The following is a 19,651-nucleotide window of genomic DNA, read 5'->3' on the forward strand; positions in this document are numbered from 1 at the left end:
ATTTAAAAACCGAGCTGCTGCATTTTGGACTAATTGTCAGCGTTGAAGAGATGACTAATCTGAACCAATAAATAAAGAGTTACAGTAGTCTAGTCTAGATGTTATAAAAGCATGAATGACACTTTCAAACTTCTTACGTGGCCCTTACGTGGCAGGTAGGGCATGACTCAGGCTTTGACACCAGAATTAAACTGTTATTCAAATTTAAAAGCACTGTCAACGATAACACAGAGATTCTTGGTAAATGGACGAACATACAAGCCTAAATTACCAAGTTCATCTACACAAGCACTTAGATCCCTTGGATGACCAAACACAACAATCTCAGTCTTATTTTCATTAAGACAAAGAAAGATCTGATCCAGCCGTATTTTTTTAATCTCTCAGGCAATTAAGTAATGGCAGAAATGAAACTTTGTCATTTGTTTTGACAGGCAAATACATTTGTACATCATTTGCTTAACAGTGGAAGGTATTTCTAGAGAAGCAGTCATTACAAGTGTCATTGCAAAAGGTAAAATAATATTGTCAGTGTTTACATTAATTTAAATAAATAAATAAATAAATACGGCAATTAATTAAGTTAATGTCTGAGAGACTGATGCTGAGATCAGACACACTGATGCTGGACAATAAACTGTTTCCTTTGTACCAGGAGAGAGTCACGTGACTCACATTCAACACTGAACACAAGAAGATCCTCGAAGATCTTTCAGATGATGAAGAAGTTTGTGCAAATGAAGATTACTGGAATGGGCAGAGGAGCTGGAAAACACAACATGCTTTATAAAGGTGCATCCTGAATCATCATTTTGACAATTAACTATTCTCCATGTCATAGGTTAATCTACTCACCATACACAGTAGCTAACTCTATAACTCTTGGGTATCTCTGCACTTTTAATCTTCATACTTAGATGATAAACTCCAGTGTGTTCAGTTGTACCACCCAAACAATCATAAAATAACTCCAGGAAATTTCAGCATGTTTCTTTTATTAGCTGAACGTAAGGCAATGGATTCACACGGATGGGCAAAAAATATTTCTGCTCTATCGCGGGGAGTCGGCGAGTTATGAGGGGTCATGTATTGGTCATGTATTATACCACTGAAATTCCTTGAGCAGTTTTAATGTTCTAAAAAACAAACAAACACATAGGCTAATTCAATAACGTGCGTTCATGGATGGGGCTCGAGCATAAATAAGCGTCTAAAATGCATAGGCTATACATTTTTGACTTGCTGTTAAAGTTGAATGTAAGAATGACTCGACTGTATTATTATTATTTTGTATATTTATTTGTTTGTTTACTTTATTTTTATGGTAAAATTCCGACGTTTTGAGATGAATGTTTGGCTATCATTTACATTCATTTAATTCATAATTATAGTGAGGACAGTATCATTTTTCTGTCTGGTGCTTTTATACAACTAAAATTGAATGGATGCATATTTTAAAATGGTTAAAAATATGATTTGCAGTTCAGATTGATAAAAAAAAAATTATGGCCTTGTTTGATATAGGCTAAATTAAAATAAAAAAAGTTAGTTTAAAAAAATCACCTGTATAGAAACAATGACAAGAGAACAAAGAGGTGTATTATTATTAGTATTATTATTTATTATTATTAAATTAGGAAAAACAAAATTGTTGTGAAAGTGCAAGCTATTCTAGGCTATTCACAACATAAAAAATGCCCACCCAGGATATCTGCAAGCCCACAGAAAGAACCAAGAGCCGTGTCAAGAACCGGCCCAGCACTAAACTGGCATGAGTTAAACTCAGACCACGGAAGGTTTCAGTTTGACTCAGAAACAAACTGCCTAGTGAAAGGGTCGACAATCTTTTCGGCATGACGTGCCATTTTGAGTTTTTTTGGTTAACCACTGTGCCAACACCCTGTTCTGTACAGTAGGCCTATTTGATATTCATGCAAATCTTTACTGAGGATTTTTTCAAAAATAGGTTTTTAAACTTTTTTTCTTAACTTATTCAAGTTTCTTAAATAATACAGACACAGTGTGATGTACTGAATACCACTGTAACCGTTCAGTTTAATCACCATTCTATATATATTCACTGCTTACACACACTCGCAAAGAGATCTGAGTATGGGCTTTGCAAAAAGTTACATTCAGAAGCTCAAAAACTATGGAAAGCCATTCTAACATTTAATCTATCAACCATACTAGTATCTTTTTTCATGTTACTACTACTTATTTTTTAGATACTAGTATATTTTCCTTTAAGTAGTACTTATTCATTAGGTACTAGTGTTTAATCTTTAGCTACTAGTGTCTTTTGTAAAGTTACCATTTATTCATGAGATATGCCTACTAGTACTTAATCCTTAGATACTAGTATTTATTCCAATCATGACTAGTATTTAATCATACTCTTCTTGTTAACAAAAAACATAACTAGTACTTTTTTTTTTTTTTTTTTTTTTCTAGTAACTTTTTTGACCAGAGATATCCTGAACTTAATAGATACTAGTACTTTTTGAATTTACATTTCTGCCCAGTATGGTAATGGTATGTTGAATATTAATGAGCCAGCAACATTTAGGAGAGAGATTAAACAGGAAACTGAAACAAGAAGATGGATGTACTTTTTTGAGAAAACAAAATAGAAAAGAAACAATCATTTGTACACAAGCACATAGAAAACGTATTTGTTTCAGTTTTGTAAACACTATAATTATTAAACAGTATAGCCTAATGTGTTTGTTGGTCTGTGACTGACCTCTGGTGGCAGGATGATTGATATCCTGTAAAGGGCATATTGGTGCTACAGACACATTAATGTCCAGCAATATTTTTTTTTATATGCAAAAAAAAAAAAAAAAAAAAAAGGACCCACTTTATATTAAGTGGCCTTAACTACTATGTACTTACATTTGAATTAATAATTTAGTACTTATTGTGTACATACATGTTTTTACATTGTACTTATATTGTGTAATAAACATGCTTTTAGTTCCGGTGTCCTCATATGAGGACATGAATGAAATCACCGTCCTGTTTTTTAACAGAAAGTCATATTTTGATTTGAAACCCTATAATATTTTCCTGAGATGTTGATTTATGACACACAATTAAAAAATTAGACAGATTTTAATGATAATTACAAAATATGATCATATTTCCATAAGAGTGTCACTAAATTAATTTCAGACATTTTTGATGTCCAAGGAGAGGGAGTGGTCATGGTGAAACCATGAATATCTCTGAAAAGCCCTGAATTTGCTCTGAACAGGATATCCAGACTAACACTTTGGCATCTTCAGTCTCAGAGAAATACACTAAAATATAATGTCCTCATATGAGGATGCAGGGTCTTAAGAGGTTAACGGGGTTTTGAGGTGAAGTCATTCATGTTAGCAGGTAAAGAAGTCTTTCATCTTTTTTCTGATCTAACTGCAATGTCTGCAGATCGCCTTAGTTTATCTTCAGTATCTTCTGTTCACTTTTGGCATTAACAAAAACTTCTCCTTCATTTCAAAACTTCTCAAAAGAAACTGAATAGAGGACATTGAAGAACTGACTTGACCGCATACATTAATTCTTTGTTTCTAGGTTTGTATAGTTATTTCTCTTCTCATTTCATACTGACCGCAATTTGTTTTCTGTTGAGTTCCAGTACACCACATCCTGTAGAGAGTATCAGCAAACTGACCGTTAATGTTCCACACACATGATTTTAATGTTCAGATTGTGTATTCACTCCCTGTTAGTAACCTACTTAATTTTAAAATTTTGGGGTGACATTTTACAAGAAAACTTGATCATTTTTTATGTTATTATTTTGTGACTCACTGATGTTGACATTAATGGGCTTGTCTAAACATTCACACTTGCGGTCTTTGCACTTGACCACTTGTCTACTTACATGACGTATTTCCTGTATTTGGCCCAAGTGTTCAAATGGGGGTGAGGACCACAAGTGTGTGTGGTCTTTTCACTATATCTGATGGGACACGTTATAGTGTTGTAATACAAATACAAGTGTTAACAGAGCTCTATTTTGATTTTCTATATATTGAATAAAAAAATTAAAATAAAAAAATAAAAACTTCTAAATGTCTGTTCAGATGAAACACTTGTTGTGCTTCTAATGAAGTGACAAGAAACAGTTGCAATTGTGCAAAATAAAGATTCATCTTTGCACCAATGAAAGTGCAACACTTTGTTTTCCTACCAAATTCTAAGCAATATATAATTATAAATAATTTTGAATGTACACTGGAAAGTTTTCTGCAAACTCTTGTGAGATCTCAGCCAAAAGTCTTGAATTATTTCCATATCATGATGCATGATGGGATACACTTAGCCTTGAATACCGGAGTGGTCAGTGTCATTGAAATTTGTCATTGTTTTTTTTTTTTTTTTTTTTTTTTTTTTTGGACAGGTCTAACATGTTCACCAGAGCAGAGAGGACCAATCAGGACACAGGACTAAACAGATCCCAGTGGTCTGAGACATAAAAACATTAATCAATAACAACACCCAAGCCTCATTGTTTAAAACGGTGACGAGGATTGGACGAAGTCTTCAGATTAACATTTTAATAGTCAAAATGATTAAAAATATATGTACATTTGAATAGTTTATTTTTAAAATCATTAAATAATAACAATAAAAGTTTCCAATAGGTCTATGTTGTCATAGTTCAAATGTCTATTTTACCGTTATATTCAGTGACTGACAGCTAATACTACTGTAAGGGCGTATATTGAGAAATGGCAGTAATAAAGCAAACAGATTTAATCCTTTAACCACGTGATGGTGGCACTTGATCTGTGTTTTGTGCTGTGTCATTCATGGCTGCTGGCTTGAGCCGGGAGAACATTACACATTCGGTAAGTGACATTAGGGGAATTTTTATAGTGTACTAATGCAGTTTTAAACTTACGACTCTAGCCTACACTGACTGAGAAACGCCATCCGTGCATCAGGCAGGCTACTAATAGGGCTTGGGCGTTGTGACGTCATTACTTGGTGTGGCCACCACGTTGACAGCCTCCTTTACTGCTACTCGGGCTACTGCGCAGTGTTTAGACATACTCCTCTCATCCGTGTGTCTTAATTTGATTAATTAAAAAATCTATTTCAACCATGATAAACCGTAGCTGTATTGTGGGTAGTAAATAGCGCAACATATAATCGCCATGGGGAAAATAAAATGAGAATGGATTAACTTTACACCGCTTTCCTGCTTGGAGGGCGCAACGGAGACCATAACATCTGAATATTCATTTATATAGCTTAAGTCAACATTGAAAATAAGGGAAATTTCTTGGGTTACTCATCCAAAATACGGGAAATTTCAACATTCATCTTTTTGTTGCTATCCCTCTGCTGACATAAAAAATTTGAACTACAAAACTGCTGCATTAACTAACGTTAAGCGATTTGTGAAGCTAGGTCTAACGTGACTTTATTTACAGATTGGCGTGAAATCGTGCTCTCACAACAACCACGCTATCTTAAAAAGCCCAACATCACGCTAAGGTTGCTCTCAAGTAAGCAAAACGATGCTTTGAAAACAGCTGTTTCGCTGGAAGGGCAAGGAGTAGCAACCGGACAACTACACAGAGACTTGACAGGTCCGATTGAAGAGCTAACGGGATATTTTACAGGAAATTACCCATCTATTTGTGAACTGTGCATGAGACATCGGAACTATTCTGAAGTGTAGGCGCTCACAAAACAAACAAGGTAGCCTAAGAAATCTATTATGCAAAAGTACGGCAGCAAGTCTCCGTCGGTACTCCACTATTTGTTGGGAATTTCATATGGATCCAAACCGTGGATTTCATATGGATCCATTAATAGTGCCGATTTTGTCCACATACCAGTCCCTGGCATCCATATTTAGCGTATCCCTATAAATCCCACAACCTTTTCACGATTTTACCATCTTTTCTCTTTCTCCTAACTCTGCTTCTTCTCGTTCGATTTGATGTATGTTTACATTCGCGAGGCTGCCAGCAGGACCGCCACGCCCCAGAATGCAACGCGGCGCCCAAGCCCTACAAGCTTCAATAAAATACAAAAAAGCCTACTTTAGAAAACTTTTATTTATTTACTTATGCATTGTTCGTTCATACATACAGTTCCACCGCTACGGTCTGAATCTGTAGTGTGCACCAAACAGCGTCATCGGTAAAGTCCGAATCTCCAATCAGTAATTCTAATAATGAGTCGGTTCGTTTTAGTGGATCAAAACATACTACCATTGAAGTCCGACTCCAGAACGAAAGAATTCATGAGTCGGTTCTTTCTAATGAATCATTTCCAATATACAGCTACTGACAGGTTGTTCAAATAGCAAAAGAAAGACATAATCCTTTAATATATATAAAAAAATATTTTTAGATAAGGAATGAACAATAAAAAAAATTCAATAAAATTGTACAAAAATATAAGATATATATAAAGGGGATCAAAATCCAATAAAACAGACTATGAAAGTCCTGTATGCAGATGGATATGGAAATCATCTAGAAAGAGCCACAAAAAAAGCAAACTTTATATTAGAAAATAAGTTATTCTCATATAGCCTCGTCATTTTACATGTTTTGAGATTTAGCATATGTTTATTAATAACATTTAAGATTATATTGTATGTGTATATATATATATATATATATATATATATATATATATATACACTGTAAAACCTGACAAGTAAACTTAACTCAAACCGTTTGAGTAAACAGATTGCCTTGATTTAAACCCTGTAAGTTTTAAAACTTTGCATTCAAGTAATTAAGTGATTAACTAAGTGCTGATTGAGAATTAGTGATGAACAGCTGCTGTTAACAAACAGAATCAGTGAAGAAAAGAGAAACACAAGAACTACTACAACTGACTTCAGACACAGACTTAGATGAAATCAACTGAAATAAAATACATGAAATCTCTCAAGATCTGATAAAACAACCCCACAAACAGCATCACCAGCTCCACTTATTAATAACCAGACTGACTTTATTTCTGTCAGACGTCTACAGAAGATCTTATTGAGAATGAACTAAGGTTTAGATGTTGATTTATTGTTTCATTTGAAGTAACCATGTTAGAGACCAGTGTCTGCTTTAGTTGGGCTCTTGACCCTTGACTTCTGTCTTAGTCTTTTCTCTGGCTGTTATAACCGTGTGTTTCTAAAACACATTTGTTGTAACTCAAAAGCCCAGAAGAAATGCCATCAGGCGTTAACCTGTACCTAGATGTAGGATGTTATACTTTATATTGGTATAACAACCAATTATATATATAATTATGCAACTGCTAGGAGTCTAATCTCTGATGAAATATGGGTTGTGTAATTAAATTGACTATAGTAAAAGTGATTCTTCGAGCCAGTGGTTCTGTAATAATCAGTTAATACAAAGACTTTCCAAACAGTTTGGTCTTCTCTGGTGTCAGTTAGTCACACACAGACATCAATAATCAGAATATGAACCTCAACAATGGTGACCATAAAAGAAAAAAAAAAAATGCCTGGAGCCATGGATGAGTTTTGTTCTACAATAGTACCCAGCATGCATTGCAGCATGTTTTTTTGACACCATTGTTGAGGTTCATATTCTGATTATTGATGTCTGTGTGAGACGAGCTACTGGCATAGAAGACAAATGTATGTGTACAAAATGTATATGAAATCATTTTTATATTAACTGATTATCACAGAATCACTGGCTCTTAGTGTCATTTTTATTAGGTCCACTTCTACTAACTACACATTTGTTTAATCAGAGATTAGACTCTGTATAGATCAATATTTGTGAATAATAATGAAAAATTATCATCACAGCTATAACGTACAACAATCTACATGTAGGTACAGGTTAACACCTGATGGCATTTCTTCTGGGCTTTTGAGTTACAACAAATGTGTTTTAGAAACACACAGTTATAACAGCCAGAGAAAAGACTAAGACAGAAATCAAGGGTCAAGAGCCCAACTAAAGCAAACACTGATCTCTAACATGGTTACTTCAAATGAAACAATAAAATCAACATCTAAACCTTAGTTCATTCTCAATAAGATCTTCGGTAGACGTCTGACAGAAATAAAGTCAGTCTGGTTATTAATAAGTGGAGCTGGTGATGCTGTTTGTGGGTTGTTTAATCAGATCTTGAGAGATTTCATGTATTTTATTTCAGTTGATTTCATCTACTGTTGTCTGGGGCTATATGCTCCTGGTAGGGTCTCCCAAGGCAAACAGGTCCTTGGTGACGGGCCAGACTAAGAACAGTTCATAAAACCCCTTATGGCAAAATTAAAATCAAGGACCGTGACGTCGCCCGGCATGGCGCAGCCGGGGCCCCACCCTGGAGCCAGGCCCGGGGTTGGGGCTCGTATGCGAGCGCCTGGTGGCCGGGCCTTCCCCCATGGGGTCCGGCCGGGCTTAACCCGAAGGAGTGACGTGGGGCCGCCCTCCTGTGGGCTCACCACCTGCAGGAGGGAGCGTAAGGGGCTGGTGCATAGTGGATCGGGCGACAGTCGTAGGCGAGACCCCCGACGACCCGAACTCTGGACACGGAATCTGGCTTTAGGGACGTGGAATGTCACCTCGTTGGCGGGGAAGGAGCCTGAGCTTGTGCGGGAGGTCGAGAGGTACCGACTAGAGATAGTCGGGCTCACCTCAACGCACAGCTTGGGCTCTGGAACCACACTTCTTGAGAGAGGCTGGACTCTCTACCACTCTGGAGTTGCCCATGGTGAGAGGCGGAGGGCTGGAGTGGGTTTGCTAATAGCCCCCCAGCTCAGCCGCCATGTGTTGGAGTTTACCCCGGTGAACGAGAGGGTCGCTTCCCTGCGCCTTCGAGTCGGGGATAGGTCTCTCACTGTCGTTTGTGCCTACGGGCCGAACGGCAGTGCGGACTACCCGGCCTTCTTGGAGTCTCTGGGAGGGGTGCTGGAAAGTGCTCCGACTGGAGACTCCGTCGTTCTACTGGGGGACTTCAACGCTCACGTGGGCAGTGACAGTGACACCTGGAGGGGCGTGATTGGGAGGAACGGCCCCCCTGACCTGAACCCGAGCAGTGTTCTGTTATTGGATTTCTGTGCTAACCACGGTTTGTCCATAACGAACACCATGTTCAAGCATAAGGGTGTCCATCAGTGCACGTGGCACCAGGACACCCTTGGCCGGAGGTCGATGATCGACTTTGTGGTCGTGTCATCAGACCTTCGGCCATATGTCTTGGACACTCGGGTGAAGAGAGGGGCGGAGCTGTCAACTGATCACCACCTGGTGGTGAGTTGGATCCGATGGCGGGGGAGGAAGCTGGACAGACTCGGCAGACCCAAACGTACTGTAAGGGTCTGTTGGGAACGTTTGGCCGAGCCCCCTGTCAGAGAGATCTTCAACTCCCACCTCCGTTAGAGCTTCGACCGGATCCCGAGGGAGTCTGGAGATATTGAGTCCGAGTGGACCATGTTCTCCACCTCCATTGTCGCTGCGGCTGCTCGGAGCTGTGGCCGTAAGGTCTCCGGTGCCTGTCGAGGCGGCAATCCCCGAACCCGGTGGTGGACACCGGAAGTAAGGGATGCTGTCAAGCTGAAGAAGGAGTCCTATCAGGCCTGGATGGCTTGTGGGACTCCGGAGGCAGCTGACAGGTACCGGCAGGCCAAGCGGACTGCAGCCCGGGTAGTCGTGGAGGCAAAAACTCGGGCCTGGGAGGAGTTCGGTGAGGCCATGGAGAAGGACTATCGGTTGGCCTCGAAGAGATTCTGGTAAACTGTTCGACGCCTCAGGAGGGGGAAGCAGTGCCCTACCAACACTGTTTACAGTAGAGATGGGCACCTGTTGACCTCAACTGGGGATATCGTCGGGCGGTGGAAGGAATACTTCGAGGATCTTCTCAATCCCACCGACTTGTGTTCCGTTGAGGAAGCAGTGGCTGGGGACTCGGAGGAGCACTCGTCCATCACCCGGGCTGAAGTCATCGAGGTAGTTAAAAAGCTCCTTGGTGGCAAGGCACCGGGGGTGGACGAGATCCGCCCCGAGTACCTCAAGTCTCTGGATGTTGTGGGGCTGTCTTGGCTGGCACGCCTCTGCAACATCGCATGGCGGTTGGGGACAGTGCCTCTGGACTGGCAGACCGGGGTGGTGGTCCCTCTTTTCAAGAAGGGGGACCGGAGAGTGTGTTCCAACTATAGGGGGATCACACTTCTCAGCCTCCCTGGGAAAGTCTATGCCAGGGTACTGGAGAGGAGAATTCGGCCGATAGTGGAACCTCGGATCCAGGAGGAACAGTGTGGACCAGCTCTATACCCTTTCCAGGGTGCTGGAGGGTTCATGGGAGTTTGCCCAACCAGTCCACATGTGTTTTGTGGACTTGGAGAAGGCATTCGACCGTGTTCCTTGCGACATCCTGTGGAGGGTGCTCCGGGAGTATGGGGTCGGCGGCTCCCTACTTAGGGCTGTTCGGTCCCTGTACGACCGGAGCAAGAGCTTGGTTCGCATTGCCGGCAGTAAGTCAGACCTGTTCCCGGTGCATGTTGGACTCCGGCAGGGCTGCCCTTTGTCACCGGTTCTGTTCATAATTTTTATGGACAGAATTTCTAGGCGCAGCCAAGGGCCGGAGAGTGTCCGGTTTGGGGACCATACGATTTCGTCGCTGCTTTTTGCGGATGATGTTGTCGTGTTGGCATCCTCAGACCAGGACCTTCAGTGTGCATTGGGATGGTTTGCAGCCGAGTGTGAATCGGCTGGGATGAGAATCAGCACCTCCAAGTCCGAGGCCATGGTTCTCAGTCGGAAAAGGGTGGATTGCCCACTTCAGGTTGGTGGAGAGTTCCTGCCTCAAGTGGAGGAGTTCAGGTATCTTGGAGTCTTGTTCACGAGTGAGGGAAGGATGGAACGTGAGATTGACAGACGGATCGGTGCAGCTTCTGCAGTAATGCGGTCGCTGTACCGGTCTGTCGTGGTGAAGAAGGAGCTGAGCTGTAAGGCAAAGCTCTCGATTTACCGGTCAATCTACGTTCCTACTCTCACCTATGGTCATGAGCTGTGGGTCATGACCGAAAGGACAAGATCCCGGATACAGGCGGCCGAAATGAGCTTTCTCCGTCGGGTGGCTGGGCGCTCCCTTAGAGATAGGGTGAGAAGCTCGGTCACTCGGGAGGAGCTCAGAGTAGAGCCGTTGCTCCTCCACATCGAGATTGTTCAATGTAAAAAAAAAAACATACTTTGTTAGTTTTAATAAATAAAACATTTTTTAAAAATCAAGGAAATTTATCTGCCAATTTTTTTTTTTTTTTTGCTGTATCTAAAACGTACCGAACCGTGACACCAGTGAACCGTATCGAACCGAACCATGAATTTTGTGAACCGTTACACCCCTAATATATTTAAAAAAAAAATAAAAAATTTATTCTTTATTTGACAGGGACAACGGACAATAAAATATTACCCCAGAATTAGCTACAGAGCTGCTGTATCTGCTGTCCCTGGGCAGGAGTACAGCAGGAGTACACCAAATTATCAATAACAAACAAATTAAACACGGTAGAATACAAGAAGTATAAAAACATATTCAAAAGTCATTACCTTGTATAATCAATGATCACAAACCTGACTTGCCTTTAAAAATATTTTCAAATGTAATTTAAACTGCACAAAGTTTGTACACTGTCTAATATCAGTTGGTAAACTAGTCCAATTGTTAACAGCTTTTACAGAAAAAGATGATCGTCCAAAATCAGTTTTTATAGCACGTTTGTATAAACTATGTAAAGGTCTAAGAGTAGACTTTCCTGCTTGCGACCATGAAGTGATACAGTAAGAGATGTGAGGAACATCTGGAAGATCATTCAGGTACAAACTAAAAAGTAGAGGTCCTAGTATGGACCCCTGAGGTACCCCTACAGTGTCTTGTAGAAGATATACATGTTTTAATCCGGGTGCATTGTTTCCTTGATGTAAGATAAAACTCAATCCATTTCATTGTAATATATATATATATATATATATATATATATACATATATATATATATATATATATATATATATATATATATATATATATATATATATATAAGGAAACTGGCATACAGAGGAAAGGGTGTTACTCAGCAATTTGCTTTAAAATAAAAAACTGTACCATTTTTATCAGCAGGAACAATGTATGACATAGCCTACCCTGCAAGATCTTACAGTAGACTACTGTGGAAAAATAATAATAATAATAATAATTTAAAGGCAAAAGGACTGTTTGAAAATGGCTGTAAATCCCACTGTAAATTATCCTAGTAATTAAACTAAATATTCTTCAAATTTTCACATATTAAAAATGTATATATTTGGTTACCCTGATAATAATAATAATAATAATAATAATAATAATAATAAAATCTTACATCAGCCTAATGTGGTTAACTAGTCGAGAGCTAAACATCATCTTTTCATGGAACACACATGAATTAGCTGACTATCAGAAAAACATCATAATTATTATTATTTATTTATTTCCATCAGGATGTAGGTCATTAGTTTAACATTAGTTTAACATAAGTCAAATTAATAACTAATAATAATTAATAACTTGTCTTGCAGTTATATTTGTTATCCTTGTCTATGTATTTATTTTTGTGTTTGTTGTTGGTTACTTTGGTACAGCACACTGGTCAACGGTAGTTGTGTTTAGTTGTGCTTTATAAATAAACTGAAATTGAACATTTTAAATATGGGAGAGCTTAAGGAACTAACATCAAGCATTTATTTTGAATAGAACACAAAAATAGCATGCTGCAATTAGACCTCAGTAAAAGAAAAAAAAAGGCGGCGTTGCAATGCAGACAAAATGCATTGCATATCCCTGTTTTGACATCAGCCCAATATTATACATTTTTGGTTAATATAAAATATTAATGTTGTATTGAAAATTGGACTAAAGTAATATTTCTAATGAAGTCTGGAATATTCACACTCTTATTCACACTTTTTTTCTCTCACAGACCATTTCTTTCACAGCCACTAAGACCTTCTTCGCAGTGTTTTGTTCAGGAAGTCCTCAGTTTCCTGTGGAACTGTTTAACTGTATCTGTTTTATGCAGAAACACCTTGAGCTATAAAGTTTTTAACAGTAAAGATTATGAACACTTATTTTGTAGAAATTACACTATATTTATGCTGTTTAGCAATAAATAACATAATTTATTTTCAAATTGCTTAACACTGTGCACACTTGTGCTATTTTAGTTTGATGCATAAAACATTTATCTGAATGCCACAGAATGCTCAGTGGAACTTCCTCATTTAAGACAGCAGTTTTTTTATTAGTATGTAGTCTATCACTGCCATATACAGTAAAGGTGCCTGTCTGTAATTTAATTGTAACTACATTGTATGTCAACAGCATGGACCTGTTAACATTTCAAAAGGCAAATTTTTTTTTACTGGAAAACTGGAAGTGACACTATTCAACAATTTAATAATGAAAACATAACATTGTTGATAGATAAATAAATGAATAACTTTTTAAAAGACATTTTAAACAATCTATGTATTTCAAGTTTTAAAATGTAATTAAATAAAAATCACGGGTTCGATATTATTAGGGGTGGGCTTAAGGGATAAGTACAAGTAAGAAAGTTAGTACCCCTTTATGTCACAAATTCAGTATAAATATCATTTCTAAGACAATTTACATTTAGTGCAAAAAAATATGTTTCTGTTTGCACCCTTTGCCTTTTCTTTATCTATCTATCTATCTATCTATCTATCTATCTATCTATCTATCTATCTATCTATCTATATATATATCAATACAACTTAAAAAATGTTACTGGACAGTTCACTAATGGGGAAAACTAATCAACCTTTGACTTAGTTGTAAAAGCAAGATGTAAGACAGACTGTAAATAGAAAGTAAGAAAGACCATCAATGAAGTAAATTGGAAACTTTGTGGGTCCCATCCAGCTCTGTGTGGGTCAGCTACATGCAGAGGTGGAGAGTCCAGGGGTCAGAAAGTAAAAGTCCTGCCACATTTTTGCTCCACCCATGAACTCAGCAGCTGATTTCACCAGAGGAGGAAACAAGTCATTCCTTCCAAGTCACAAACTAGTCTCAACTCAAATCCCAAGTCCTCAAAGAGTTAAAGTCAATGAGATAATTAAGAGACTAATTAAATGATGATTGTGCATTGGTGATGAACACCTGCTGTTATTGGGCGTTACAGAGGATCAGATGCTGATGTTTTATTGGTTAAAATTATGCCACCATCATGGAGATCAGTGTTTGCTTCAGTTGGGCTCTTGACCTTTGGTTTCTTATGTTAGATATTTCTCTGTAAAAGTACATGTGCTGTTATAAAACAGTGCGATCAGTGCTGTGCAGAAAACCGTTACTAGCCGGTTTTACATGATGAAGTAATTATTAGGCATCAGGCTGTTTATTTCCAAAACAATTTTATGTATTTATTATTAACAAATGTTCAGTTTTTAAATAACCTACCTTGTGGAACCGTTGGTTTAATCACTATAATGAATACATTTCCTAATGTATGTAACAAATATACATTTTTCGAATTCTTTTCCTAATAAGACGCACAGACATCATGACCCAGCATATGAATCTCAACAATGGTGACAATCAACAAAACGCTTCAAGCTGAAGTGCATGCTGGGTAACACCATAGTAAAAACTCTGATTATGCACTGTAGCATGAATAATTATTGTAACCACTGTTGAGGATCATATGATAAGTGCTCATGTCTAAAATCCCGAGCCTGTACAATTTTTTCCCCCAATATTTAAGCATTACAATAATATTTGTTTAATAGGACTTTTTTTGTAGTTCAGTAATTGCTGAACATAATTTAACAAACCAAAGAGAGACCTTCATGAAGTTAATTAAAATGTTTTAGATGAAAAAAGGGCAATTAAATTTTCGACTTCAAGCTTTTAATTCAGCAATGTGTTAATGTTTACTACGTAACACAACCGCAAGTGTTTAAAAGCAAATTACTTTGAATTATTAAAAGGGTCAAGAGCCCAACTAAAGCAAACACTGATCTCCATGATGGTGGCATAATTTTAACCAATAAAACATCAGCATCTGATCCTCTGTAACGCCCAATAACAGCAAGTGTTCATCACCAATGCACAATCATCATTTAATTAGTCTCTTAATTATCTCATTGACTTTAACTCTTTGAGGACTTGGGATTTGAGTTGAGACTAGTTTGTGACTTGGAAGGAATGACTTGTTTCCTCCTCTGGTGAAATCAGCTGCTGAGTTCATGGGTGGAGCAAAAATGTGGCAGGACTTTTACTTTCTGACCCCTGGACTCTCCACCTCTGGCTACATGTGGAAGATATTTGTCTGTTGGTTCTGGAGAATTCCATTGCTGGGATTGTCCTAGGGCACTCTTGGCTCATTTCCCACAATCCTACCATCTTGTGGTCAACAGGAGAAGTCCTGAATGTCCCTGAACGTTTCCCTCAACTTCCAAGACCAATCAAGATGGTTCCAACTAACCCGATCAACCTCTGTAGAGAGCCCCTTGGAAAACTGTTCCGTCAATATCTCCCAGGAATATGCCCACTTCAGTGATGTTTTCAGACCAAAATTAGCCTCCAATTTACCACCTTATCAACCATGGGACTGTGCCATAGACCTCTTCCCTGATGAACCAGTACCCAGAGGTAAAATATACAAACCCGATTCCAAAAAAGTTGGGACACTGTACAAATTGTAGTAAAAAAGGAATGGAATAGTTTACAAATCTCATAAACGTATATTTTATTCACAATATAATATAGACAACATATCAAATGTTAATAGCAAGACATTTTGAAATGTCATGCCAAATATTGGCTCATTTTGAATTTCATGAAAGCTACACATTCCAAAAAAGTTGGGACAGGTAGCAATAAGAGGCCGGAAAAGTTAAATGTACATATAAGGAACAGCTGGAGGACACATTTGCAACTAATTAGCTCAATTGGCAACATGATTGGGTATAAAAAGAGCCTCTCAGAGTGGCAGTGTTTCTCAGAAGTCAGAGGATCACCCATTTCCCCAATGCTGCGGCGAAAATTAGTGGAGCAATATCAGAAAGGAGTTTGAAGTTATCATCATCTGCAGTGCATAAATATCATCCAAAGATTATGAGAATCTGGAACAATCTCTGTGTGTAAGGTTAGGGCTGGGCGATATATCGAACGATATGATCATGCGCATCTAATCAGTAAAGCTGCTTCCGTGATCACCGCTAAAATCTCCATCACCTGCTTATAATTGAAGTGGCATTTAATAGACAGAGCCGTAGATCGCTGACAAGCCACGCCATATCGCGTTCATTATCGCAGATGAATCGCCTTCGATATGAACGCGATATGGCGTGGCTTGTCAGCGATCTACGGCTCTGTCTATCAGAGGTGGGACTTTCAAGACACAAGCAAGTCTTCAAGTCATATTCAAGTTCTCAAAGGGTTAAAGTTAATGAGATAATTAAGTGACTAATTAAATGATGATTGTGCATTAATGATGAACATCTGCTGTTAACAATCAACATCACTGAAGTAAAGAGAAACACAAGAACTACAACTGAATTTGGCCACAGCCTTCAACTGAAAAAAAGTAAAAGAAAAAAAAACACTATGTCACCATAATTGTGGTCAAGGTTTGCTTTAAGTAGTGTCTTGACCCTTTTACTAATTTAAACCAATTTGATTCAAAACAATTGCAATATTGTTTTAGCAACAAATATGTATGCATTGCTGAGTCAAACCTTGCAGTAACAGATGATCTTATGCTTTTTCTGCTTATAACTCATGATGACTGAACATCATGAAATTGTGTTTATCTTTGGATAGTAGACTGACACTCAGCTATTACTGAACTGAAGTAAAAAAAAAAAAAATCACAATGCTTCATTGTTGAAAGACACAAAAGGAGACAATCAGTTCAGGTTTTTAGACAAACACACTTATCACACGATCCTCAACAGTGGTGACAATTTTTCATACTGCAGTGCATGACGGGAGTTTTTACTAAGGTTTTACCCAGCATGCAACATTTTGTTGATTGTCGCCACTGTTGAGAGTCATATGCTGGTTCTTGATCTCTGTGTGTGCCTACAGAGTATAGTTTTTCAAATTTTGTATGCACTTAGTAGATTTAAAATTCACTTTAATTTTTTCCCCCATAGTGTAGTTTTACTGGGTTGATTATGCTTAATTTAAATAGAGCTAATGTTAATTTGATTGTAATCTGACCACCTATCACATACAGATTAATTTCTTCTCTCTGCTTTACAGCACCTCATGCAACACTACATAAAGAGATCTAACATGACAGTCAAGGGTCAAGAGCCCCACTAAAGCAAACACTGATCTCCATTATGGTTGCATCACTTTAACCAATAAAACATCAACATCTGATCCTCTGTAATTCTCAAGAACAGCAGGTGTTCATCATTAATGCACAATCATCATTTAATTAGTCACTTAATTATCTCATTAACTTTAACCCTTTGAGTACTTGGGATATGACTTGAAGACTTGCTTGTGACTTGAAAGCCCCAACTCTGGTAAAAGATGAATGTCAGTCAACAATCCAAAGAAGACTATCTCATGATGTCCAAGTCAACATGAGTTATAAACAGAAAAAGCATAAGATTATCTGTCATTACAAGGTTGGATTCAGCAATGCATACATGTTTGTAGTGAAAACAATATTGAAATTGTTTTGAATCAAATTTCTTTGAATTAGTTAAAGGGTCAAGAGACTACCTAAAGCAAACCCTGACCACAATTATGGTGGCATAGTGTTTTTTTTTTTTTTCTTTTACTTTTTTTTTTCAGTTGAAGTCTGTGGCTAAATTCAGTTGTAGTTCTTGTGTTTCGCTTTACTTCAGTGATGTTGATTGTTAACAGCAGAAGTTCATCACTAATGTACAATCATCATTTAATTAGTCACTTAATTATCTCATTAACTTTAACCCTTTGAGGACTTGGATATGACTTGAAGACTTGCTTGTGACTTGAAAGTCCCACCTCTGCTGTCTATTAAATGGCACTCCAATTATAAGCAAGTGATGGAGATTTTAGCGGTGATCACGGAAGCAGCTTTACTGATTAGATGCGCATGATCATATCGTTCGATATATCGCCCAGCCCTATGTAAGGTTCAAGGCCGGAAAGCCATACTGGATGCCCGTGATCTTCAGGCCCTTAGACAGGACTTCATCACATACAGGAATGCTTCTGTAATGGAAATCACAACATGGTCTCTGGAATACTTCCAGAAAACATTGTTTGGGAACATAATCCACCGTGCCATTCGCCGTTGCTGGCTAAAACTCTATAGGGCAAAAAAGAAGCCATATCTAAACATGATCCAGAAGAGCAGGCGTTTTCTCGGGCCAAGGCTCATTTAAAATGGACTGGGGCAAAGTGGAAAACTGTTCTGTGGTCAGACGAATCAAAATTTGAAGTTAATTTGAAGTACTAAAGAGGTCAAGTAAAACCCAAGTTGTTATCAACACTCAGTTCAGAGGCCTACATCTGTGATGGTATGGGGTTACATGAGTGCGTGTGGCATGGGCAGCTTACACATCTGGAAAGGCACCATCGATGCTGAAAGATATTTAGTTCTAGAACAACATATGCTCCCATCCAGACATTGTCTCTTTCAGGGAAGACCTTGCATTTTTCCAACATGACAATGCCAAACCACACACTGCATCATTTACAACATCATGGCTGCGTAGAAGAAGGATCCGGGTACTGAAATGGTCAGCCTGCAGTCCAGATCTTTCACCCATAGAAAACATTTGGCGCATCATAAAGAGGGAGATGTGACAAAGAAGACCTAAGACAGCATGTATAAAACAAGAATGGGACAACATTCTTATTACTAAAATAGAGCAACTTGTCTCCTCAGTCCCAGATGTTTGCAGACTATTATAAAAAGAAGAGGGGATGCCACACAGTGGTAAACATGGCCTTGTTCCAACTTTTTTGAGATGTGTTGATGCCAGGAAATAATTTTATTTTCCCTTAAAATTATACATTTGATCAGTTTAAACATTTGGTATGTCATCTACTGTATGTTGCATTCTGAATAAAATATTGAAATTTGAAACTTCCACATCACTGCATTCTGTTTTTATTCACAATTTGTACAGTGTCCCAACTTTTTTGGAATCGGGATTGTACTCACTTTCCATCCCCAAACAGAAGGCCATGGAGGAGTAGGAAGGATGGAGGACTGGAGCATTGTATTGACAACCAAGCTCTGAACAAAATCACCATAAAATACCATTACCCAGGATCTTCACAAAGCTGAACCTCAGGAGTGCGTATAACCTCATTCAGATATTCGAGGGGGACAAGTGGAAGATGGCTTTTGTGAAACCTACTAGCCACTATACCTACTAGTATCTCGTCATGCCGTATGCCTCTGCTTCATCCATGTGCTTCCTTTTCCTGGAAGTTGGCCCCAGTGGAGCAAAATTAGGACATTGAGAATAGAGAACATCTGGACATCAAACTCGTCACACTGGACATCAAACTGGTCACACCTAGGAGTAGATCTCGTTACAGACTTTCCCGCATCCAATGGTAATACTTGTATTCTAGTAGCAGTGGATAGATTCTGCAAGGCCTGATGCCTTGTGC

At 38.5% G+C, this 19,651-nt stretch overlaps 1 long non-coding RNA gene across 1 annotated transcript; it reads left to right on the plus strand.

The window, feature by feature from the left end:
• Positions 1-433: 433 nt before the first annotated feature.
• Positions 434-4,741, plus strand: LOC127986852 (uncharacterized). Its single transcript, XR_008160983.1, has 3 exons — positions 434-514; positions 656-792; positions 4,412-4,741. It is a non-coding gene; the product is annotated as an uncharacterized LOC127986852 (long non-coding RNA).
• The last annotated feature ends 14,910 nt before the right edge of the window (positions 4,742-19,651 follow it).

This window comes from Carassius gibelio, chromosome B22 (assembly GCF_023724105.1).
Source record: "Carassius gibelio isolate Cgi1373 ecotype wild population from Czech Republic chromosome B22, carGib1.2-hapl.c, whole genome shotgun sequence".
Taxonomy (NCBI): domain Eukaryota; kingdom Metazoa; phylum Chordata; class Actinopteri; order Cypriniformes; family Cyprinidae; genus Carassius; species Carassius gibelio.